The sequence below is a fragment of the Tursiops truncatus genome, chromosome 13 (genome assembly GCF_011762595.2).
Source record: "Tursiops truncatus isolate mTurTru1 chromosome 13, mTurTru1.mat.Y, whole genome shotgun sequence".
NCBI lineage: Eukaryota > Metazoa > Chordata > Mammalia > Artiodactyla > Delphinidae > Tursiops > Tursiops truncatus.
The window spans coordinates 58,727,558-58,754,636 of NC_047046.1; the positions used below are offsets into that span (position 1 = coordinate 58,727,558).

At 40.6% G+C, this 27,079-nt stretch overlaps 4 pseudogenes; 3 read left to right on the forward strand and 1 right to left on the reverse strand.

The window, feature by feature from the left end:
• The first annotated feature begins 140 nt into the window (after positions 1–140).
• On the forward strand, positions 141–3,773 carry LOC117307617 (uncharacterized protein C2orf78-like; annotated as a pseudogene).
• LOC117307618 (RNA/RNP complex-1-interacting phosphatase-like) lies at positions 339–26,997 on the reverse strand (annotated as a pseudogene).
• Positions 5,024–6,928, forward strand: LOC141276125 (uncharacterized protein C2orf78-like; annotated as a pseudogene).
• Positions 14,703–15,455, forward strand: LOC109552116 (RING finger protein 11-like; annotated as a pseudogene).
• Positions 26,998–27,079: the final 82 nt, after the last annotated feature.

Consider the following 27,079-nt stretch of genomic DNA (forward strand, 5'->3'; position numbering starts at 1 on the left):
ATGTAGGAGCCTGGGGGAGGTAAATTGGTCTTCTAGGATTTCCTCCCCAGAGCTCAGAAATTTAGGTGTTGTTTTAGCTATCCTACACTCTCTCCATCCACCCCCGCCTTCCTGTTGGGGATTAGACCTCCCTATTGGCTATCTCATACCTTGAAACTGCCTGCTTTGTGACATCATTCTCCTACCAAACCCACTACCACTTGGTAGAGTCTTGGGGTTTCCGTTGAGTTGTCTGTAAATAAATTTGGATCATCACAAGTGACCAGTGACCAGTAACCAGTGACCTTTGTACTGGACACATGCGCCATTCAGCTGCAGCCACTCAGAAATGCTCTGGTGTTGTCTCCTCATCCCTTGTATCTGCAGTTGATGCTTCTTCTTCTTCTCTGACCATGTCAGGTAAGAAAAGAAACTTTTCAGTTTTTCATTAGATTTATTTTGCCCCTAAATTTACTAGTAGATTCAAAACAGCACGGAATAATGAGGGAAAGTATTGAACTAGAGCTCTGGAGACCTAATTTCAGTTTTGATTTTGGCATTTACTAACTGTGTGACTTTGGACAAATCATTGACTCTCTCAGAAAGCCTGATTTTTTCCTTATCTGTTACATTAGGATAATACATTGGTTGACCACTCTGATCCCTTTCTTTTCTAATATTGAGCCTTAAAGGGTACCCATGTAGAAAATGAAAGCAGGGACTTCTCAAGAGTGTTTCAACAGAAAGACAGAAAAGCCAGGTGACAAAGAAAACTAGCAATATATACCAAGATGTTTCATCTCTAATGGTCTCCCTCCACTAATATTTCGACTAGTTGAAAAGAGAAAACAGGGAGAGAGGATGGAGAGTACTCGGCTATAGGGAGGTCCAGAGTCAAATGTAAGGAAGTTTAGGATAGTTTTCATCAACTTTTCACAGAAAAGTCATACTCTGTTTTTTTTCTTTTACTGCCTCTCTGAATACAGTTGGTACTTGACAGTTTTGAATATAAATATCTTAGAAATATGTTCTAGAAATGATGCTTCCTATATACAAGAAACCAAAGTGGTTATCTAGGGGTCTGCTTTTCAATGTTTTATTCTTTCTAATTTTTAAACTATGTAGATGTTTCTCCAATTAAAAATTTTAAACGATATCTTCTAAATTGAATCAGAAGGACTATTTCCTTTGTGTGATATGTAGGTTCTAAGGCAAGGTTGCTTTTCATCTTTACAGTTCTTTCCTTCCTAACACAGAGAGCACATTGATCAACAGCCATCATTCATTTTTAGATCTTAGCTACCTAAGAAGAAAAAGTCAAGCCCCACATCTCTAATTCCACATTGAGGGAATTCGCTGGCGGTCTAGTGGTTAGGACTCGGTGCTTTCACTGGCAGGGCCACGCGGCACGGCAAAAAAAAAAAAAATTCCACATTTATCTAGAACAATATTGTGGAGTCCTTTCAATGTTCTTACGTTTGAAAATCTCTTTTAATTGGATTCTAGTGATGATGGTGTTTTTAGGTTTTGGGATGTCATCTTCTTGGATGCTGAAGATGATTATAATCTAAGCTCTAGGATAAATACAAAAACCTTCTTGATACTTTTTAAGCTTCCTTTCTGCTTATTATATATTTCTATTCTTTGAAACATATATTTCTACCAGGCTTAATACCTGTTACTTGCTGTGTAAAAATATGAATGAGCACAATAATGAAATTCTTTTACACTTATTATTTTGCTGTTTGCTTTGTACCAGTTTCACTGAAATACTTGCCTGCATATATTGTGGCTACCTATACATTCACATTGATTGAATTTTGTTGCTTGTTATGCATTTTTACTGATATAGCTTCTCTGTTTGTATGTATTGGCTAGGAATTCATTCAAAATCACCTTCTATCGTGTTTTTTGGTTAATAGTATTCACTAAAATACAGTGGACAAAATTCACTTTCATAACATTGCACGTATGGTACAGAAGGTCATTTGTTAGTAAACTCATTATGCTTTGATACTTGCCACATACCCCAGTTTTCATAACTATGTATTTCGTCTTCATTATGTAATATGTTTTTCATGATTTTTCTTTGTCTTTCTAGAACTTATTGCATCTTCCTGCATATAAATCATACACAATATATCAGTTTATTCATGTATTAATTATTACTGCTATTATTATTGGTGGTGGTGTTATAACCACTTTATAGATGAGTAATCTGAAGTAATCAGATAACTTTTTTCTTTCCAAAAGCACTTAAGAAATTCACTTTCGGGTAATCATTTTGAGGTAGGATGAGAAACCAGGCTTGAAGAGGGTAAAAATGACTCTTTAAATTTACCAGGTGGACTGAGCTATATGTGAACTCTAGGTAATAGCGTGGGAACTGCACAAGCAAAGTGAGACACTGAAGATTACAATGGTAATAGCTGTACTGTTTTCTAATGGACAAAAAAACTGCCTATAGTATAAGTTCTATTTCTCCTGCTTTCTGGCAGTATCATGCTCAGAGTAGCGTCCTGCCAAGGAAGTCAGGATACTTAGGTTCTGAAACCTGGCTAGGATACTAACATAATGAGAGAATTTGAACAAGTCAACCCGACCTCTCTGAGCCTCAGTTTCCTTCCTCATGACACTGTGAAAACAGAAGTTCTCTAAGGACCTCCTAGTTCTAAAATGCTTCCAGTCTAGGAAACAGCATAGAAGTCAATACTAGCGCAGGCTGAAGGGAAAGATAGGGTAGGGAGAAGGTTGCTTCCAGCCTAGAGAACAATGTCTGAACCATACCACTTGGGTCTTCTGCCCATCTGTGCCCAACATGGGAGCACAGGCAGTTAATACAGAAGAGTGTAAAACTGCTCAGTCCTTACAACCATCATAACGGTCTGATTTTTGGTTTCTCAGTAAGTATTGACATTAGAGGTGTCCTGATAGCAAGAATCTTAAGATAATGCTGTTCCTCAAACATAGTGAGAATTTATCAATCTCCCTGATTTTTTCATTACCCTCTTGTTCTTACAGAAAATTTCCAAAATCCACCTGTACTTGGAACTCTAAATTCTCTGCAGCACTCTCTTCCTGTGGTGAGGAATGCAACTTCCCTAACAGGAAGTGTCTGCAACTTCTCCAGAGTCTCTGCTCCTGCCGTCAGTTCGGCATCAGCTACGGCTACCTCTTTCCAGACACTCATGGGTAGTGCCTACCTTCACCAACAGTCTAGCACAACTATGTTATCTGCAGTTACTGACCAGAGCCAGATCTCCACTTCAGCTGCTTCCTATCCAGGTGTTCTTGACTGGGACATCACAGGAAGCACTGAAAAGAATTCTTCTTCACTCGGAGACTTTACTCTGGCCATCACTGACCAGCACACAGCTGCTTCCTCCATGTTTATGGCAGCCCAGTATGATAAAACTGCAGACCCCAATAACATGGTCCCTCTATATCCATCACTTTCTGCCAGGCTTGCTCAGGGAACACCATCTCAAATTCCAAATCAGGGACACAGCCTGTCACTTCCCTACCAGGAAGGAAGCCAGGTATATTACTATAACTAAGGCACATTGGGGTCTTTACTGTATGGAGAACTTGGCTCCTGCATGCAATCCTATGGCTCTGTGTCATACACATGAAGTAGGGCCTCTGTGCAACCAGAAATGGTAATGGTACTAAAGGAGATTCAACCCACAAATATCCAACCACCAGCTTCCACCTCTGGAATCTACTACCCTGTGCCTGCTCAACCCATCACAGAAACAAGTTTTCAAGGTGAGTACAAACAGCAAGAAAGTTGAACAATGAGGTCAGCATTAAAAAATGGGATCAAGTCTACAGCTGGAAAGTGGTGTACAGACAGGTAGAATTTAGATCCTGAGCCTTTAATAACCACTACCTTCGCTCAGGGCTCTCTGTTTTTAGACTGTATATTAGAACACCTAGGGCTTCCCTGGTGGTGCGGTGGTTAAGAATCCGCCTGACAATGCAGGGGACACGGGTTCGAGCCTTGGTCTGGGAAGATCCCACATGCCGTGGAGCAACTAAGCCCATGTGCCACAACTACTGAGCCTGCATTCTAGAGCCCGTGAGCCACAACTACTGAAGCCCACGTGCCTAGAGCCCGTGCTCCGCAGCAAGAGAAGCCACCGCAATGAGAAGCCCGCACACTGCAACCAAGAGTAGCCCCCGCTAGCCACAACTAGAGAAAGCCCGTGTACAGCAATGAAGACCCAGTGCAGCCAAAAAAATTCATGCATAACATAAATAAGTGCAAAAAAAATAAATAAAAATAAATTAAAAAAAAAGCACACCTAATTGAGGTGGGAAGGTGGGAGGGACTCTCTAAAGGTCATCTATGCTACATGTACAAGAACCCCGAGAACATACCAATAGGTACCACATTTTTCACTGTTGTAGCCGATCATTCCCCCTGTACTACCACAGTGTATCACTCCCTTCCCTGATCTACTGCTAGAGTCTCTTTGGAAGGTGTTTCAGATCTCTTATTATGATAGTGCCAGTTTACCTGTCCTCACTTCCTTAAATTATACGAGGATTTAAGACCTTGTGGTTCGGGATCCTGTCCAGAGCAAGTAGGCTAAGACTCTGTCTTTGTTTATATGTTTCATCAGGAAGGGCTCTACTCCCTCTCCTAGTTCATGGTGTGAAGTGTTCTTAGCCTTTCAGGAAAGTGGGGAGAATTGAAAGGACTCTATATGAGAATGCTAGGCTTTGTAAAACATTTCATTTTTAAAAAAATAAGACTCATTTTTTATTTGACTTCTAACAATCCTATGAAATACAAAGAAAGCCAAGAAATCAGTGACATGAAATGATCACCAGTAAGAATTACAACAGTCTCCGCTTATCTCGTAGCATAGGGCACTGTGATTCTTAAGAAGAGTTAGTAGAAATGCCTTGCCCATCTTGCCCCTAAGCACCAACACAGCAATCACGTACCTTGAAAGGTACGTGATTGCTGTGTTGGTGTTTAGGGGGAGCATCTCACTTACCAGGGAATGACTTCTACCTTGATTCCTTTGTAGGGATGGAGACTTCCCTGGTGATGAAAAATTCCCTGGGATTGCAGCCTCCAAGCCAGACATTTTGTGTGACACAAACTCAAGAACTCCCCAAGTCCTGCAGGGGCAGAAATATTCAGATAATTGAGAGTAACCCACCACCTGAACTTGGGGACATTTCAGGGACAGCTCCAGTCCAGAGTGCCAGTAGTCTCCTGGCCCTGCCTCCAGCTCCAAGCCAGGGAAAAATAGACAGGAAGCACTTGGAGGATATTACAACCAAGCTTTCAAAGCCTCTGGATGCCTACCAGATCCCAAGAGAAAACCAAGAGCCTCCACTACTCCCTTTAGATATGCCTGATATTCACCAGCTCCTGGCCTGCACGGATCCCCTCAGCCAAGAGGAGAAGCCTGGTTCTGAAAATGCTGATCTGGGAAAGAACAGCCTGAGTCTTGAGGACCGAGGGACAGTTGAAAATGGGATGGAATCTAGCAGTGGTTTTGCAGATATTACTACACTGGCGGAGGATATTCACCTTCCCCAGCTCTTTAATTCTTTGAAAGATCTTGATCAATCCAAAGGTCCCAACGTGATCAAAGCCAAAGACACCAGAGCCATTAAGGCAAATCAGGTGCAGGAAAAGACAAGTGTCATAAAGGTTCCCTCTGATCAACCCAGGAAGAACAAACATAAAGCCTCTGAGCCTATCAGTGGTGCTCCCAAGGCCAAAATCCAGCCAAAGAATCCAGAGGGGGAGAAGTGGTTCTATGCAATGCTGCAGTCAGTGACAGGGCTCCTGTGAACATGGTCAAGGATTCTAAAGGCAAACCTCAGAAAGCTGCATCCAGAAAGATCAGCAAAATGAAGAGCCATGGACAGGAAAGGACCACAAGGACCAGAGGAAGAAAGAAGGCTGAAGAGAATAAGCAGTCAGGGAACAAATTCAAGGCAGAAGAGAAGCCAACAATTCCCCAGACGAAGCGAAAGCAACACCAAACTGAGCTTATCCAAGAGAGCTTTAAAAAGCCTCGAACCTCCATAGGCATGCGCATGCTGGAGTCTGTGAAGGTTTTTCATGCACTGGAGAAGAAGAATGATAAGAGAACTGGGCTCTCCTCCTGTTGGGTCTTGGGAAATTCAAGCAAACCTAAAGACCCCCAGCCACCCCAGCTATCCAGCCATGGCGGAATACCCCACGTGAGGGTAAGGGTCCTGAGAAAACTCAAGTCGAAGCCCAGAAACCAGACAGCAGTGCTGAAAGAGAGTGTCCGTCTCCACCCCAGTATGAGCTGCTGCCTCCTGGGAAGGTCAAGTTGATATATCTGCCTTTTTCTGCCTGGGACAAGCCTCAAGCTCAACCTGCTCCTCGGAGGCCACAGTCTCTGGCCTCACATCGGCCTGCTGTTGCTGACCGTACCCACCCTGCTTCTACTAACTCAGCTCAACCTGCTTTAGTGAGTTCATCATAGCCAGCTCCTGCCTCTTTGCCAGGTCCTGCCAAACCATCTCAGCCAACTGTGACCAACCCAACCCAACCCAACTGGGTTGGACCGACCGTACCCAGCCTAGTGTCCCTCAGTCTGCTGCTCCTAGGCCTGCACCCTAAAAAACTTCATCTTGCACCTCTCTCCAGCGGGAGCCTGTTCCCCCTGCTGTGACTAAGCGCCAGTCCCCAGCCAAGCTCCAAACCCCATTTCTACTCCAAGACTTCAGCAAGCAACCAGTTCCATGGAGGGAACGCAATGTTCCTGAGGCAGTAATGTCAAAGCCCATCGAAAAAGAGCAGAGGCCAGAGCGGGAGGCCATGAAGAGGCGGGCCCAACAACAAGGTGAGAATGCTGCCAAATACACCTCTTTGGGGAAACTGCAATTTTTCATTGAGAGGGAAAAAGAAATGGAAATTGCTGACTACTACGGATATTTAAAGTAAGAGCTGCTAGGATTGTTGGTGCCACCTTGGGGACCAGCTGTTCTTCCATGTATAGATAAGATAGGTATAAATTTCTCTATTTATTTTGATGTATTTTCAAACAATAAAACTGAATAAATAAATGTAATAAAATTAATAGGTGAGTAATAAAATTTTTGAATTTTGAGATGCTGCTAACTGTGGTGTGTGTTTGTTTTTTGTTTTTTTTTTTTGATGGGGTTGGAATCAAAGTCTGCATGAGAAAGGAAGGACTGAAAGTTGGATGGGACAATGAAGGAAAGGGGTAAAAACTGAGGAAAGAAAAAGGAACTTGGCCCAGGGCTAGGAAGGCCAAAAGACATTTATGGATTTATGAAAGGAAGCAGGAGTGAGGATGAAATGGCAAAAGTAAAAAGCAGGGTCAGAGGTCAGGGTTGAAAGAACCAAATCTGAGTAGAGTTGAAGATGACAGAAAGTGACTCTAGGTTTACTAGGAGAAATAGAAAAGGTCTCTTGGGGAGGTTGGCCTTAAGTCTCACAACCACCAGATAGGTATTTAAGAAAACAGGAGGTTCAGGACACATCTCTGAAAGGTTTGAGTTGCCTTATTCAGGTGTGATTATAGTGGGGGGATAGGGAAATCTACGAGAGAGGTGGCTAGGGCTCAGAGTTATCCTAGGGGTAGCTGACAACAGGGGCAGAACCAAGCGAACTGCTGCATCAGGAGGCCCACGAATAGGGCCTGGTATGTACATCACCCTGTACTCAACACCTAAGCACCAGGGCAGCTAATGCACTATTCAGTTAATCCTGGCAACGACAGGCAAGGCCAGTATTCCTGTGCCACTTCACTTAGAGAGGTGCAGCAAAGGGCTGAGGTCACGTCGCATGTGGAGGTACAAGGCCTCAACTGGAGGCCCAGATGCCTCCGAAGTCCTCAGTATTTACAAGTGCCTGCAGGCGGCCAACCTGGCTTTCAGAGCACAGCATCCTGAGGTTACTGGTGGACGAGATCAAACTTCTGGACGGGCCTAAATATTATCTTGAGGGGCTTCCTCCATTGACCAGGGCGTGTGCCGCCTTCTGTAAACATCACCATCAACTGAAACGCACAAGAAAAATCCGACGGAAGCGTCCACTCTCACGGGTGCAAGCGGTGGAGGCACGCACACTGGGCAGTCGCTCCAACAGCCACAGGACCCAGATGCCCAGCGGTTCACGGGTTCCCTGGGAGGCCTTGTGGGGCAGGTCGAGGGAGTGAGGATGGGAGAGAGTGGCAGGGGTGGGCGTCAAAAGGAATATAGTGGGGAGAAGGGAGAGATGGAGACAGTGGATAGTGGATAGTGACCATGGGAAAACTGGCAATTTTCATTTTCAAAATTAATTTTTTGAGATGTTATTCACATGCCATAACATTCACCTTCTGAAACTGCAAATTCAGTGTCATTTCGTACATTCACAAGCCTATGCAACCATCACCGTCATCTAACCCATCACGTTTTCATCACCCCACAAAGAACCCCACGTAACCATCAGCAGGCCCTCTTCATCCCCTCCTCCTTCAGTCCCTGCAACCATTAATTTCCTTTCTGTCACTATAGTTTTGCCTTTTCTGGACATTTCATGAAATAATACAAATGTGACCACCGTGTGTGGCTTCTTTCACTTAGCATAATGTTTTCAAGTTCGTCCATGTCGTAGAATGTGTCAGTACTTCATTCCTTTTTATGACTGTATAATATTTCACATATACACCACATTTAAAAAATCCATTCATCCATTGATGGGCATTTGGTTTTTTTACACTAATAATCTCCATTTATTGACAGTTTATTCTGTGCCAGGCAGCACCAGGCTAAGTTACTGACCTTATTTCACAGATGAAGAGGCCTGGAGAGTGTGAAGAGTTTGCCCAAGATCAAGAGCTAGTAATTTGGGGAACTGGGGTTTGAACTCAGGCGAACTTCAGAGGTAATAAATTCACATGACAGAACATTAGAAAAGGTACACAAGGGTATTCAATGAAAAGTCACCCTTTTCCCCATGTTCCCCAGCCACACATTTCCCTCCTCAGAGACATCTGCTTTTGCCATGCTGTGGATCCTTCCAGAGAACAATTTATACCTCAACATGTATGTATCACAATTTATTGACTAACCTGTCCCACTGATTTGAAATGTCACTTTTATGGTATAATAGATTATTTTTTTTTTTTTTTTTTTTTTTTTGCGGTACGCGGGCCTCTCACTGTTGTGACCTCTCCCGTTGTGGAGCACAGGCTCCGGACGCGCAGGCTCAGCGGCCATGGCTCACGGGCCCAGCCGCTCCACGGCATGTGAGATCTTCCCGTACCGGGGCATGAACCCGTGTCCCCTGCATCGGCAGGCAGACTCTCAACCACTGCGCCACCAGGAAAGCCCTATAATAGATTCTTATACATATTTATATTACTCTTTTCAGAGCTGTCCTGACTCTTTTTTGCCTATCTTTTATGTTTTCCATTTCTCTAAAATTCTTTTTATCTTCAAAAATAATTTTTCGTTTTCCTGTTTGTTTCTCTTAAGGTATTATGTTCATTCACTCATATGATTTTATTTAAATTATTTACTTTTGGAGGTGTCGGGTATTAGTCACAGCATGTGGGCTCTTCGTTACAGTGCGTGGGCTCTTCCTTGCAGCTCGTGGGCTCTCTAGTTGTGGCGCGTGGGCTCCACAGCACGTGGGCTCAGTAGTTGCAGTGTGCGGGCTTAGTTTGTCTGCGGCATGGGGGATCTCAGTTCCTCAACCAGGGATCGAACCTGCATCCCCTGCATTGGAAGGCAGATTCTTAACTACTGGACAACCAGGGAAGTCCCCACTCTTGTATTATTTTAAATTTAGTCCTCATTTCTGAATTTTTTTCCTTTATTTTGAATTCTGTCCTGAGTTCTAACATCTTACCTAATTCTGGTTTATGCTGTTCGTTCACCTTTTTTTCATTATGGTAAAATATATATAAAACAAAATTTAGTATTTCAACCATTTTCAAGTATACAATTCAGTGACATTAAATATATTCACAATGCTGTGTGACCATCACCACTATCCAAATTCAAAATAATTATGTCTAAAGATTGAGCAGGACCTCAGAAAGATGGAGGCAGAATCTCTCCAAACCCTTTCATGGAAGAAGATCAACTAAAACCAAACACCCATAGGTGGCATTTATCAGCATTTACCGTTTCCAGAACTTTTTCACCATCCCAAACAGACTCTAGAGCCATTAAACAATAACTTCCCATTCCCTCTTCGATCCATGTTCTTTAATCTTTTCCACTGTTTTTCCTAACGTCTTTTAGCCCACTTTGAAATAATAGGTTACAGTTTTGATCTGTTTTGTGGACTTGTCTTTTCCAAATTTATTTTATTGTCTGAAGAGATGCTATTCTTATTCTCTTTTCCCTTACACTACCTCTGTACGGGATTTGATCCCAATCCTTTTCTTTTATTGATTTTTGGATGAAAATAGGTTTAAAGCACTTTGAAAAGGAGGTGCGAGGCCATGTGGAAACATGTTCCTCATGGCTGTTTCATCAATGCTTCACTTATTCTGGTGTTTTTTTTTTTTTTTTTTTTTTTTGGTACACGAGCCTCTCACTGCTGTGGCCTCTCCCGTTGTGGAGCACAGGCTCCGGATGTGCAGGCTCAGTGGCCATGGCTCACTGGCCCAGCTGCTCCGCGGCATGTGGGATCTTCCCGGGGCATGAACCTGTGTCCCCTGCATCGGCAGGCAGACTCTCAACCACTGTGCCACCAGGGAAGCCCTACTTATACTGTTTTGAAATAACTGTTTTCCAGGAGGCATAAACCAGTGGGCTTTATCATTGGACAGAGTGCAGAGAAAGGACCCCACGAAAGCTGATCACCTTAGCAAAAATGATTTAGTTATGGTTTCACCCAAGATTGGTCACAAACCAGGCTGGGAAACTCAATGAACCAGAGACAAGGTATAATGCCATCTTTCCTTCTCTCTGCCTCAGCTCTCAAGGATTGGTCACCTACATGTTATTAGTAATTATTAGTTGGTTTCTGTTCATAATTACTATCATCAGAAGACACAGCACTTATGGGCCTAATTATACTGCCCAGCTACGCACTATTCTTCTTCATTTTGGCTTCCTGTCCACCAGCAGGAACCTGATTTATTTTTGTTCTCCCTTCACCACAGCCCAGTAATTTCTGTGAATGACTCTCTGTCTCACCAGAATCTGTATCTCTCACTCTGCCCCAACATCCCACCCCATCATTCGTTCCCCGAAGTGTACTCTAGAAATTTAGGTAAACTGGATATTTTACCACTGTTCACCATCTCTTATGAAACCAGAAGAAGAGCAGCTTTCTTATGGAATGATGGAGAACTTGTAAAGATAAAACACCAGTCTGCAGGAGAAAGGGGAGAAGAGAATGATGGAAATAGTTTCCGGAAAACTATTTTTACATTTTGTTTTGTTTGTTCCTGGTAAATAAATTGAAATCTTCTAAACATTAAAAGAAAATCTAAACCACTAAATTCAATAATACAGGAATATAACTTTTTAAAAAAATTTCTTTGGCTACGCAGCATGTGGGATCTTAGCTCCCCAACTAGGGATTGTACCCATGCCTGCTGCACTGGAAATGCAGAGTCTTAACCACTGGACCACCAGGGAAGTCCCAGGAATATAACTTTTAGAGGAGAAGTTATAAACCCCTTGGTTATATGAACTGGAGATTTTTAGTAAGAAGTCAGATATTTTAAATGACTTGGAGCTTTAAAGAAAGGAAGAAAGGAAGGAAGGAAGGAAGGAAGAAAAAGGGACTTCCTTGGTGGTGCAGTGGATATAGTATCAAAAATAAAGTAATTAATTAAAAAAGAAAAAAAAATGCTGAAATCCACTGACTAATTATTCAGGCTGTTATATCCTGCTATTTCCAGATACATCCCTTTAAAAACTTTTGGTAAAAGGTTATCTTATGTCAGAACAAATGAATTACAAATTTTTCTTTTTGTCCAAAATTTGAGAAATTCCCCTACACTTCTACCTTCAAATTTTATAAAAAGGGAAAAGTAGTGACAACCGTTATACTTACATCCAATTGCATCATCTGGCCACATACCTTCTACATCAATCAAATATCTACAAAACAACAAAATTCGAGTTATTTGTAAATAAAAAGAAAAGAAAATCAAGGTTTTGCAAAAAAAGGTCCAATTTCACTTTACAAATATAGATATAAAAATCGTAAGAAACTATCAGCACATCTAATCAATAATTATTAAAGAATGATATACACCAGGACTACAAAAAGGCATTATTCCAAGGATGCAAGGCTAACGCAACTTTAGAAACTCTATTAATATAATTATTTACATTAATACAACAACTTAACTAATAAATGAAAGAGAATAAAATACAGGACCAAACTGGCAGATGTTAAAAAGTTATCTGATAACATGCAACAGTTTCGGTGAAAATGCTCTGTACGCTAAAAAGAGGAGACTTAATATGACAGAGTATTCATCAAGAACCAACAAATAACAAAAGACAAATTAGGATAAATATTAACATCATATCTAAAAAACCCTACCTAACCAACCATAGGAGCCAGAAACTTAGGAATCACCATCACTGACAGCTATTTCTCCCTCACCCTCATCCTCAACCCACCACCAGTGCTAACAATGATACTGCCTACATACCTCTAGAATCTATCCACATCTTTCCACCAAAATGACCACCATACCCTGGTTCAAGCCACCATTATGCCCAATTTCTACAAAAGTCTCCTAACTTGTTTCCTCACTTCCATTCTTTTTCCCTGCAGTGTATTCTCCACTCGGTAGCAAAATGATAGGTTGAAAATGCAATTGGGTATGTTCCACACACTCATCTTCAACAAAAAAAGTTCAATGGTTTCTTATTACTCCTAAAGTCTGAAACCTTAAACATAAGCCTGCACGATTGAGCTCCTACCCTCACTTGTAGCTCCATTATAATCACATGCTCCCCCAACAGCCCCACCTTCCTGGCCAGTTCCTCCAACACAACATATGCTTTCCTCTTATAGGGTCTTTTGTTATTCCTTATGCTCAGAAATCTCTCCGAAACGTCCCTATCTGCTTAATACCTACTCATCCTTCAGATATCAGCTGAAACATCCCTAAATAAACCTTCTCTAATCTCCATGATGAGATCAAATCCTCCCTAAAATATGCTCTCATGGTACCATGTTCCTCTCCTTGGCACTTGTCAGAGTTGTAATTCTACATGCAGAGTATGATTCTTGAATATCTATTCTTCCCTCTCTGGACTGTTAGAATTCACAAAGGACAGGTCAAGTCTCTTCACTCACAAAATTTCACAAGTCTTTTTGCTAGCAACCAGCACAGTGTTTAAACATAACACATGCTCAATAAGTATTTCCTGCATGAACCACCATAAATTGGTACAGTGTAGCAACATCCACAAAAAGCATAAGGGCATCAATTCTTTGATGCAGAAGTCCCATTCTGAGTGAAGTTAACTGAGATAAAGCATATATATTCAAAGGTGTTCACACAGCAATGTTCATTACTATGACGTTTTATAATATCAAAAACTTCGGACTTTTATATGTTCATCAGTGAGCAAAGCAACAATGCAGCCTTAAAAAAAAATAAACAAATGGGACCTAATGAAACTTAAAAGCTTTTGCACAGCAAAGGAAAGTATAAACAAGACAAAAAGACAACCCTCAGAATGGGAGAAAATATTTGCAAACGAATCAACAAAGGATTAATCTCCAAAATATATAAATAGGTCATGCAGCTCATTATTAAAAAAACAAACAACCCAATCAAAAAATGGGCAGAAGACCTAAATAGACATTTCTCCAAAGAAGAATACAGATGGCCAAGAGGCACATGAAAAGCTGCTCAACATCACTAATTATTAACGAAATGCAAATCAAAACTACAATGAGGTATCTCCTCACACCAGTTAGAATGGGCATCATCAGAAAATCTACAAACAACAAATGCTGGAGAAGGTGTGAGGAAAGGTAACCCTCTTGCACTGCTGGTGGTAATGTAAACTGATACAGCCACTATGGAGAACAGTATGCAGGTTCCTTAAAAAATAAAAATAGAATTACCATGTGACCCAGCTATCCCAGTACTGGGCATATACCCAGAGAAAACCATAATTCTAAAAGACATATGCACCCCAATGTTCAATGCAGCACTACTCACAATAGCTAGGTCATGGAAGCAACCTAAATGCCCATTGACAGATGAAAGGCCAAAGAAGATGTGGTGCGTATATGCAATGGAATATTACTCAGAGATAAAAAAGAATGAAATTGGGTCATTTGTAGAGACGTGGACGGACCTAGAGACTGTCATACAGAGTGAAGTAATTCAGAAAGAGAAAAACAAATATTGTATATTAATGCATAAATGTGGAATCTAGAAAAATGGTACAGATGAACCGGTTTGCAAGGCAGAAATAGAGACACAGATGTAGAGAACAAACGTATGGACACCAAGGGGGGAAAGCGGGGCAAGGCGGGGGTCAGTGGTGGTGAGATAAATTGGAAGATTGGGATTGACATATATACACTAATATGTATAAAATAGATAACTAATAAGAACCTGCTGTATAAAAAATAAATAAATTTTTAAAAGTCAAAAATAAATAAATAAAAAATTAATTAATTAATTAATAATTAAAAAAAAAAGAATGAGGTTGGAAGACTGTCAAAACAGCACACAGATCACATACTCAAGCCCCGGAAGATGGGGAAGTGCCGTAAGTCCCCCACTTTGGATGACATCTCCCTGCCTCACAAGTCTCAGTCCGACTGGGCTAGCTTTGGCAAGGGGACGGAGCTGGATCAGGAGCCGCTGCTGCCATATCTGGATCAAGTTCCAGTTTTAGTCTATCATCCAACACCTAGCCAGACTTGCCTAGCAACTCAGCTGAGAGGAACAAAATAGGATAGCTCAAAAGAACAGGCCTCATACAGCATCAGCCTAAAGCAGTTTATGACCCTGGAAGAAATGGATCAGAAAAAATGATCTGGGGGACTTCCCTGGTGGTGTACTGGATAAAGACTCTGCACTCCCAATGCAGGGGGCCCGGGTTCATTCCCTGGTCATGGAACTAGATCCCACACGCATGCCGCAACTAAGAGTTTGCATGCCACAACAAAGGAGCCCACTGGCTGCAACTAAGACCCAGCACAACCAAAAAAAAAAAAAATCAATCAATAGAATAAAACAAATATTATAAAAAAAGATCCGGGAGTGTGTGATCTGTATGATGGACTTTGTTTATGAGAACCCAATTTGATTTCTGCTGTGTATGCAGATCACCTGGGCTGTACAGATGACTGGCTGATGAGATCCTTCACGTGCCCCTCCTGCATGGAGACAGTTGATGCAGCACTGCTTTTGTCCTACGAGACTAACTGAGCCAGTGTCTCTCACCTGACTTCAAGAGAACCATCATTTTTGGTGGTTTTGATCTTTTGTCATTGAGCCCAAAGAGCGGGGGATTAGGAATAAGATCATGCATGAAAGTTTCCTAAAAATTCCTGAACGGCTGCAGATGTTGGGGAAAAGTACGTAATAGTTCAGAAATTTAGGGGGAAAAGTAGGATGCTATTTTTATGTAAAGCCTTCGCTCAGTGTTTAAAAATATAATTGTATTTAGATCTTGTTATTGCTCCAGTACATACGATTTGTGTAAAGTGTTACAGCAGCTATATATGTTTCAGTTGTGTGTCGAAGATTAGGATAAAGATAGTGGTTGTTTTTCCTAAGTGAGATATCTTTCTTCTTTCCCCTACCCAAATTCTTTTCTGAAGTTGCTGGCATTTAGGTCAAGGTTTTATTTAAAGCTACATTTTATAACACTGGCACAAAAAAAGTAGTTTTAAGCTTTTTTGCATAGTTCTTTTTTTTTTTAGAATAAACATACAGCATTTATTTTTTACTTTATAGGAACTCCACAAGTTAAGGTCCCATTGTTCTTTTGCTGTGATTGTTGTTCCTATTGATGCTGCTGTTTTCTGTCTTTGCTGGTTCTTTCTAATCTACCATTTGTCATTATTGGCATACGATCATCTCAGGGTCACAAGATGGCTGCTGTAAAACCAAGTATCATATTCTAACAAAACAAGGAGGAAGCAGAAAAAGAGTCCCAACGGTCATTTTCCTAATGCATATTTATCTTTCTTCAGAGAAAAATATCATTCTCATAAGCACAATAACAGTCTTCCCCTAATTACTCATTTGCCAAAACAGACTGATATGACCATTCATAAGACAATTCATGGCAAGGAGGGATATGATAATGATTGCCTCAGTCTAACAAGGATTTATCCACGAAAGCTGAATTCTTCTCTCCTCAAAGAAATCAACACTTTTCTACATACAAAACACAAGTCTCTTGAAGGGTTCTTCATAAGTGCATTATAGAAGAATTTAGTATGTCATAAGCACTTAAGGATTTGACATTCAACTGTAGTAGTATCCATGTTGGTTAATTTTCTTACAAGTCCCATGATGAGTTTGAGAAAACCTGAAAGAATTAGAGTATCAGGTTCTATTAAATCCTTACATGTATCTTGCTTAAGTTTTGGTTCATTAATTTATATCCAACTACATAAAGCAAATTTGGAGGGAAATAAATAAATAAATAAATAAATAAATAAGATTGAGGTCTCCAAATATTTTCATAGGAAGATGTCCACCATATATTAAATTATAAACCAGAATGTCTAAATACCATACCATTAAATCAAATGTACAGTCAGTGCTGTATATCCAACAGTTCCATATCCTGCAGATATGGAAGGCCGACAATACTACATCATTTTACATATGGGACTTGAACATCGGAGGATTTTGGTATCCATGGGAAGTCCTAAAACCAAACCCCTGCAGATACCAAGGGACCACTATATATGCTTCTATCTGCATTTTTTACATCTGAAAAAATATGTGCTAAATTATTACTGGTGGTAACCTCTGAGTAGGGGGCACAATTGCCTTCCACTTCATACATTTCTATGACTGCATTTTTTGCATTCAGCTTACATTAGCTTACATTACTGCTGTAAACAGAACAATTTAAACATGGTCTGCCTCTTGGGGTTGGCAACTCACCTGCAGATATGGTAGCCAGTCCTGTTTAAATTATGGGTACAGTGGACACCAATAAGTCTGTCTATAAAACAGGGAATATGGAATTAAGTAAGCAAAGTAAATACACTAAAACCAAGTTATACAATTTTCTGAAGAGTAGCCTTTATTAGTTACCACAACACTACCACTATCCTGAAAAGGAAAAACTCTGAAGAAAAGAGTGTTTTTGCAGGAATGTACTATCAAGAATTAACTACTATATGTCAAAATTCATTGTCTCTGGGAAATTTTGCATAGCCTCCAATCAGATGCAGTAGCGTGGACTGGAGAATGCCCATCAGGAATTTATGTGACTATAGAAAAAGGGAGTGGATAAAAAAAAAAAAACAGGTTACCAGAAGAATAGCATCTGTTTTTGAGTGAAACAGATGGAATGCCTTCACTTTCAATGCTCAATATTAAAAAGAACAAACGGTTTCTGAAGGGCTCTTGGGGTCCCAAAGCACTTCCATTCCTTCTCTCATTCAGTGCTCCTCACATGCCACGGGTCTATGTGCTTGTGGAGTTCCCAGGTTAACTAGTACCGTTTTTGTTTCACAATGAAAAAGTAAGGCTTGAGACGTAAGCCCAAGCTGCACAGCAGGCAAACAGAAAAAAGACTAGAATTGAGTCTCAGGTTTTCCCAACTATGCCACAGTATTTCGTGGTCCAGCACTTAAAAAAATTATATGAGAAAGTAAATAAAACACAACAACACGTAGCTGATCTCTGCAAAAGATATGTCTGTGACTATGTGGTGATTGGCATTCGTCATCTCCTGCCTGGATTACTATCGCCCTACAATTCTAAAAATCTCTTCTATTTCAACTAATCCACAACATGGAAGATGTTATCTTTCTAAAATATAAACTTGGCTGGATTGCTCTGTTGCTTAAACATCTTCACTTAGCACAGAATAAAGCCCAAGTTTTTAGCACAGCATTGAGAACTCTTTACAAACAAGTATCAATCTCTCTCTCCAACTGCATTATAAGTTCAAACTATGACTTACGGGCTTCACTGGTGGCGCAGTGGTTGAGAGTCCGCCTGCCGATGCAGGGGACACGGGTTCGTGCCCCGGTACAGGAGGATCCCACATGCCACGGAGCGGCTGGGCCCATAAGCCACGGCCACAGAGCCTGCACGTCCGGAGCCTGTGCTCCACAACGGGACAGGCCACAACAGTGAGAGGCCCGCGTACTGCAAAAAAAAACCCACAAAAAAACCACGACTTACAAGGACCTACATCATCCACCTCCCTCCTTTGCCCTGCCAGCCTCCCTGATCTCATTCTCTACTGCCCTGCCCTCACTCACTTTCCCCTGTCCAGCCACACTGGCTTCCTTACTATTCCTCAAATATGCCAAGCACAGTTGTGCCTCAGGGACTTTGCACCTACTATTCCTTCTGCTTCAGAACACACCCTCCCACCCCATCTCCACTCTCCCAGAACACACCCTCCCACTCCATCTCCACTCTCCCACATAACCAATGGCTTGTTTCTCACTTCAAGGCTCTGCTCAACCGACATCTTATTAGAGGGGACTTCCCTGATCACCTAACACATTCCCTTACCTCTTCATCTTGTTTTGTTATTCTCCAAAGCATTTACCACCACTTGACAATCCATATATTGACTTATTTATTCATCTCTCTCCCCCACTAGAAAGTAAAGTACGTAAGGGAAAGAACTTTGTTCTCTTCCTACTTCCTAGAACAGTGCCTTCAACTTAGAAGGTGTTATACAAATATTTGCTGAAAATGAATGTATGGATTCTTTGCCCTTTCACATTACCCTCTAGTCACACCAGAGGCTGCCCTTCCAGAGCACAAGTTCAAGCCCTGTGCCTTTTGTACCTGTTCCCAATACCTGGGCTGTCCTTTCCTCATTCCGCAAAATCCTCTTACCCCAAGCCCAGCTCAAACGCTGTCTCCTCAGTCAGGCCTTCCTCAATTTCTCCTCTATATTCCTGATGCACTTGATTCTTTTATCATAATTAACCCACTTATAGTCACTACATGTTTATCTTCCTAGATAACTGTAAGTTGCTACTGAACAAAGACTTCTACTCACCTCTGTATCCCCGTGCCGTAACAACAAACCTATAAGGCTCTCGGTGTTTACTGAAACAATTTATTTTCTGAGTCTCTACCAATTCTAGGGAGTGGATAGTATAGTCTCCTCCTCATTATCAATGAGCCTGGCATCTGTGGGAGGGGCTTATAGCAGAGGAAGTCACCAAAGGATCATAACTAAGGTCCTGAGACTGCAATGGCAGAGAGTATGGTGAAGTTAGCTCACTGGAGGCAGAAGACCCACAGAGGAGTCAGCATATGCAATGGACTACACTTGGTATAACATGTGAACAATCAAGGTTTACAAACGTGTTCTCATGCACTTGTAAGGATCTTCTAGCCCATGGGGAACAGACAGAACACACACACAAAGGAGGCTGGAGGAAGCAAGTTCGCCAGCAGCTGCACCCTAACATCTTAAGAGGTAACATTTCTGTGACTACAGCTTACACAAATCAGATAATTTGCCTCCTTTCTAGACACTCTGGTTATCACACGCAAGGCCAAGCCTGTAAAGTTTTAAAGCTAAAGTACAGGGACAATCTGTGAATAGGGCTTAAGATATTTAAGAGCTAGTACCTGCATTAAGCCACCAGGTTATAGAATGAAAATTTATCTTGAAATTCCAGTCTCTTCCTCTCTCTCTCACCTCCTTTCCCCTATCTTCCCACCTCCATCTCTATTCCTTCTCCCCTACTCCCTGTTTTATGTATATATGTGCATCATTTTATATATACACGGAATATTTACTGTCTGTTAGATTTATTTAATAAAGTGCACACTCCTCAGGCTCAATTTAGAAAGAGGACAAAATGAACACTTTCTCATGGGGGTGAGTGGCGTTCCAAAGACAAAAGATTCCTCAGTCTTAAAACATGGCAAACACCATGTTCCTTCTGATAGATAGATGCTAGAAAAAGGCATGTGGATCCTTAAAATTCACATGCTTTTAAGACCTACTATCAACAGAGTAGATCCTAAAGCAGAAACAATAAAACACCAGCCTTTTAAGTTCTTCCTGCCTGAAGATGAGAATAAGAGGTGGTAGTGTACTTCCTCACTTGCACCCAAAGTGTAAAGGCAGCAAAAATATCTTAAACAAGTATGATGAGGAAGCCACTCTTCTGGTCCACTTGTTTTGCTTTGCCTCTAGGGATCTGTCTCACTGCAAACCTTTGCTTTATGTTTTCTCTTTTATATACGCTAAGAACCTGAGAGTCTTAACCTTTTCTTCCACCGCTCAACCAATAAATAGGACAAAAGAACATTTTTATTTTTTTATGTATTTTCCATTCAAATTTTTAAAAAAGAGATAAGTAAGCTAGTTCAGTTCATATTTCTCACAAAATCACTTTCCAAACTAAATTGTTTGTGACCATGAACAGGAAAAACACCGTCCTCTATTAGCACCATCTGACATTTCCACCTTAATGTTACCAAGCACAACAGGCCTAATGTCAGAAGTATTAAAAATGTTAAAAATCCCCAACCCCACTCAAAATGCATACCAAAGTTCTGGTAAAGGAAAACAAAAACAAAAACAACTCACCATTATCTTTATTTTCTTTCAGAAACCCATTAACAGCACACTGGAATTTAAAACTAGTGTCGTCATCTGGCACCTGATACCCAATTGTACAAATTTCTAAATAAGGAATAGTTTCTGGTAAGTCCTATAAGGCAAAACCATGAAAGTATGTATTATTTCCTTTGTAGGGAAAGAATAAAATATTCATTAGAGAAGGCAGAATATAAACCAGGAGAGTACATTAAACTTAGTATGTCAGTCATTCTGATAAGAGCCATTTTTTCCAAAGCTGTTTTAACCAGTAATTATCACTTGATTTTCATTAAAACTGCAGAATGGACAGTTACTAGGCATGCAAAAGGAAAAGCAAATCTATGTGAATGAATGCACATGTAACTCAAAATGATATAAACAGTTCTACTTACATTTATGTTCTATCTTACATTTCAAGGGCCATAAAGCAGCTGTGATTTAAGTAGAATAGTAGAATAGAGTCAGAAGAACTTGGATTCGAATTAGGAAATAGAGCAAATTTCAGGCATTGTTGACAAATGGTATGCCTGGCATGGGAGAAATAGACTATCAATAGAAGACAGAAAAGGATAAATGAAAATTCTCTAGTTCTGAATTTAAATGGAAAGTAGCAGTATGAACCTATGACATATTTTAAAAATATTAAAAACAAACATACTTATTTCCTAGCTCTGACCACTGAAAAAGTCTAGAAAAAACTGATGCCATGTCAAAAGGACTCAGGAGTCACTGAGAAGCTCCAACTGGCCAAAGATAGGGTCTCAGTTAGAATAATAACTGTAACAGAGTCCACGGTGATATGAATAAATAAATTTTACAAAACTGGTCACCACTGGAGGATATTTGTGAATCAACTCATTATTTTGAAAACTGTTAAACAAAAGAAGAGAATCATGCCTCTACAACTGGGCAACCAAATAGCTGATGAGGGGAATCTTCTCCCCATAGAAATATACCCAGCTAATAAGTGAAAAAAAGAACAACAGAATTCACCAACATTTGAAGCCTCAAGTGAATTAATGGATGTAGGTATGAATCATCAGTGACTGCTAATATCACAGAAAGAGACAATTATATGTCTCCATGGAAGAAAACATCATCACCTACGAAACTGTCTTGCCAAAACAAAACATGCAAGCTTCATTCTGATCAACTACCAATTTACAGGAAATAAAAGGATTGAAGAATATGTTAACAACACATGGAATATAATCATCAAAATCTAGATCGGACAAATTACCTGGTTTCTTTAAAAATAAAATTCAAGGAGGAAAAAAAAAGTGAGAGAGATATGGAGGGAGAACCAAGAGATTAAACAAGACTTAAGAGACCTAACAATCAAGGCAATGTGTGGACCTTATTTGGATCTAATTCAAAATTCTTAAAGACAATTTTTTATGACATTGAGGAGACAACTGCAAATTTGAGCAGTCACTGGGTATTTAATATTAAAAAATGATATTAAGGAATAAAAGTCCGATATTTTAAATACACATACCCAAAATGTATAGCTGGGGCTTCCCTGGTGGCGCAGTGGCTGAGAATCTGCCTGCCAATGCAGGGAACACAGGTTCGAGACCTGGTCTGGGAAGATCCCACATGCCACGGAGCAACTAGGCCCCTGAGCCACAACTACTGAGCCGGCGCGTCTGGAGCCTGTGCTCCACAACAAGAGAGGCCTCAATAGTGAGAGGCCCGTGCACCGTGATGAAGACTGGCCCCCGCTTGCCGCAACCAGAGAAAGCCCTCTCACAGAAACGAAGATCCAACACAGCCAAAAAATAAATAAACTAAATAATTAATTTTAAAAAATGTATAGGTGTAATTACATGTTGTCTCGGAGCTGCTTCAAGATAATATGGAATGGGGTGAAACAGGTGGGGATATAGATAAAACATGACAGCCATCAGTTGGTAAATAATAAAGCTGGATGAGTTCGTGGGTATACAAGGAACACTCACAGTATTTTGTATACTTTTGTATATGTTTAAAATTTGTGATAATTGTTTAAAATCAAGACGACACTGTAGAAAACAGTTTGGCAGTTTCTCAAAGTTTAAACGTAGAGCTACCGTATGATTCAACAACTCTGCTACTACCTACACTGCCCATCTAAAAGAACTGAAAGCAGGGGTTTGAGCAAATATTTGTACACCAATGATCACAGCAGCAAGATTCACAATAGCTACAAGGTGGAAACAACCCAAGTGTCAATCAACCGATGAATAACAAAATATGGTATATACACACAGTGGGATTTATTAAGCCAAAATAGGAATGGTATTTTGTTACATGCTATAACATGGATGAACCTTGAAAACAATAGGTTTAGTGAAATAAGCCAGACATAGAAGGATAAATATTGTAGATTCCACTTATACGAGGTACCTAGAATAGGCAAATACATAGAGACAGAAAATAGAAGAGCGGTTACTAAGGGCTGGTGGGAGGGAAAATGGGGTTGTTACTTTTTGATGGTTACAGAGTTTTTGTTGAGGATGATGAAAACGTTTTGGTTATAGACAGTGGTGACAGTTACACAACACTGTGACTGCATTTAATGCCACTGAACTGCATATTTATAAATGGTTAAAATAAATATGATTTATGTATATTTTACCACAGTAAAAGAAAGAGGAAAACTCAGTTGAAATTTCAATTCTTCCTTGTCCGAGAGTCAGTTTCATCGTCTTTAAAATTAGTAATTGTAGTTGTCTATCCTCTGAGTTTAGTGCAGAGTAAGCACTCAGTAGGAGGTATCAGTACTACTTCCACTTCAACAGCAAAGAACTCTTGTGAAGAGTAACTAAGTCAATGGATATGAAAGAACCTTATAAATGGCAAACTGCTATACAAATGTTAACAAACATTAGGTGTTACTGTCTCCCAAGGCCATGGAACAGGTCAGGAGAAGGATAATTCTTTTGCATTGGTATGTCCTACATGGGCCAAGAGAACACATGGGTTTCTGTATTATATCAGAAGATATTAGGAAAAGAAAGCATAAAACGTAGAGAACAATTGTCTTTAACAGTGATGCTTAAACATGCTCAGGCAACAGCTTAAAATAAGTGCTAAAGACATAATGGACATACTTTTCTTTCCTTTTAGGCTACTACTATTCTTACTAAAAGTTTACTTCATTTTCAAAATATAGAACATGGAAGCTTATAGACTTTCTTAAGCATCTCTAGAGGCTACTGCTGAAGACTATAGTTCAATTCATATCTTTAATCTAATTTTGAAACAGCAATTACAAATGCGTATTTAAGGAAACGACTAGCTTCCCTTTTTGAACCCATGAAAGAAGGTCAGGATTCACCTTAGCATAAGATGATAACTACTGAATTACTATGAATTTTTACAGTATCAGAAAGAAGGTCATTTTCAATTACGGGTTCCATTTACCTCTGGCTTAAAATAGCGGCGAGTATATGTTAAGTCAATAATCAGCCCAAGTTCTTCATTGTGTTCTTGGAGTTTGTTAAGGGGGGAAAAAACGTTCTTCTGGAGCAAGATTCTTTTCAAAACTCTGTCAGAAAGAATAAAATAAGAAAGAACATGCGTTTAAAATCCTTTATTATATTATCCATTTATTCAAACCCTGTGATGCTAACATATGAGATTCAAAGTAAAGTTTTTTCCTCTGGAGTTTACAAGCGGTATTACGATCCTTTCTTCCAGAGAGATTAGATGGAAGAAAATAAGCTCACTTCTATATAGTTATTTCTATATCTGTTTATTTCATGTTGGTCTCCTAACCAGACTGTAAACTCCCAGAAGGCAGGGACTACATCAATTTTGCCTACCGCTGTACTGCCAGCTCCAAGCAGAGTGCCTGTAAATAGACACGTAAATAAATACTTCTTGAATATCTACCTATATCAAGGATGGTTTTCACTGCTAAATAATCTTTTATGTATTTGGCTTATTTATGTACTCTGTTCGATTGATCTGTTTGGTTATTCAAGTGCCAGCAACACACTTTTCTTTTTAAATTAGGAGACTATCTTTAGAGCAGTTTGAGATTCACAGAAAAACTGAGCAAAATGTACACAGTTCCCACTTATACCCTCTCTCCTTCATCCCACACAGCCTTCCCCATTATCAACATGCCATACCAGTGTGCTTCATTTGTGAGAATTCATGAACCAACACTGACACATCAGTATCAATCAAAATCCATAGTTTATTGCATTCATGGTACAAGTAACTGACTATTTCTTTATTTCTAGTATAGTCATCCCCAAACATTTACATACTGAGATACATATTACTCTCTTATTAATTACATTATTCTTTACTTATAGTTAGGGCATTCCACTGGTTTTGTTTTTTTTAAATTAAGTACAAAAGTAGGTTGTATTTATCTATGAATTCCATTTCTGGATAGTAAAGGCGGTATTAAAAAGTATTTGCTATAAAAAGGGAAAATGGAGTACGATGGGGTTGAGAGTCAGGGCTCTATATGGTGAATTCAGATTTCTGGAAGAATACGGTATTAACTTTTGCTTACCTTTTTTAAAGGAACTTTGAATGCAGTGAAACGAGTCCCAGGCATCCGCTGTCCAACTGGGAGATAGTCTTTCCACCTATTTATATATATTTTGTTAGGCAAATTTTATGTTTGGCTGTCTCCTTGCATAGGATGAATGCGCCTTGAAAATGGAAATCATATCCCTCTATAGTAGGTCCCTCTTCTTTCTGCTTTGCACTTTGCTGCTCCACTTATTCAACCCCACCTTGTAATAAGCTATACTTCCCTCGTTCCTGTTTTCCCATCTTGAAAACAGATAAAAGGCAACAAAACAATGCAAAGGTCTCAAAAAATTAGGGATATCTAAAACCAGAGATGCCCAGAACTTCTGTATCTCTAATAAAACCTAGCCCGGTGTTGACTACTATGGTATCATTAACACATACATGTTGACTGAAATAGTTTGAACTCAATTCTTCCCCTTCACAGTTTAGTTTTAGTCCTCACACAAAACATGATAATAAAATTCTTTAATGCTAGGAATCACAGTGAAAAATAATATCTGAACTGACTTCTGTAAGATGAGTTAGAACTAAGGTTAATTCAGTATATCTGAAGCATAGAAAGTGAGGGCAATAGTGGCACAAGATAGGGCTAGAGAAGCAGAGAGGATTCTAGACCACGCAGAGTCTTAAAGGCCAACAGTTTGTATTCTATTCTCATACAATGCTTTTGAGCGATGTCTATGAGCAATGTTCCAACTTGCTTTTAAGGTTTCTTGTGTGAAGAATGGATTGGAAGGAAACAAGAAATATGGACAGTACTTAGGACCTAATTGCAGCACACAGGCAAGTTCAGTATTAGGATGCTGAGGAAAAGGTGACAGATTCGGAAGAAATTCAGGAGATAAACCGAAGCGGGTTTAATGGGGTATGAGATGGAGGAAAGGAAGGTCTTAGGGAATTAAAGGGTTTACTGCACACATGAGCAAAGTCTCAAAATTAATCATTTGAACGTACAGAGGTAGATCTCTCAAATGACACTGGTTAGGAAGCAACAGTACGGCCTTTATAATTCCTAGAGACAACACAAATCAACCCTTTCGATGGAAAATTCGGCAGTACCCGTGCGTATTTTCACTCAACCTTAGTTCCAGGTCCTCTTACTCACATTTTCTGTGCCAAAACAACACAGCTTGAGGAATTGAAGGGGATTCCATCCTGGTAATTAAGGAGTGTCCCCAACACTGACAGTCCCATCTTAAAAAGCAGTCCCTCTGCATTTTACCCGAGGAGCTATGGCCAGAGCCTCCCTTTGAAAACGATGAGGGGAAATCAGAACATCACACACTGTCCCTTTCAGCTACTGTGAACTGAGCCGCGAGACGACCAATACCCCCTAGCACAGCGCGGACGGGGCAGCGCGCGGGGGCAACAGTCACAGGTGACGGCACAGGAGACGAAGCCCAGGCCCAGGGGCTCTGAGCTCCACCAACAACGCCCAGTGGCCAAGGCGTATTACCTTTCCGGGATGTGCTTTCCGCCCTTCCTCCTGGCCGACGAACCTCCGGAAAAGCCACGACGCTGACACCAGCGCCCACGGGCATGATGCCACTGGCTCACGTGACCCCCAAGACGCCGCCCACCCAACGCCAAGAGTGCTGAAGTCGCCAACCCGGCGCACTCGGTGCCAGCACAAGGCCCCGAACCACAAGCGCCAAGGCACAAGCCCACACAGCTCGCGGACCTCCTTCTACTGCGCATGCGTCACCGCCCGTCCAGATGACGTCCTCACGCCGAGACACTTCATTAGTAAAGAGGAGTCTGACGCCTGCAATTCCCTCCTTAGCCGGAAGATGGTAGCAGAGGT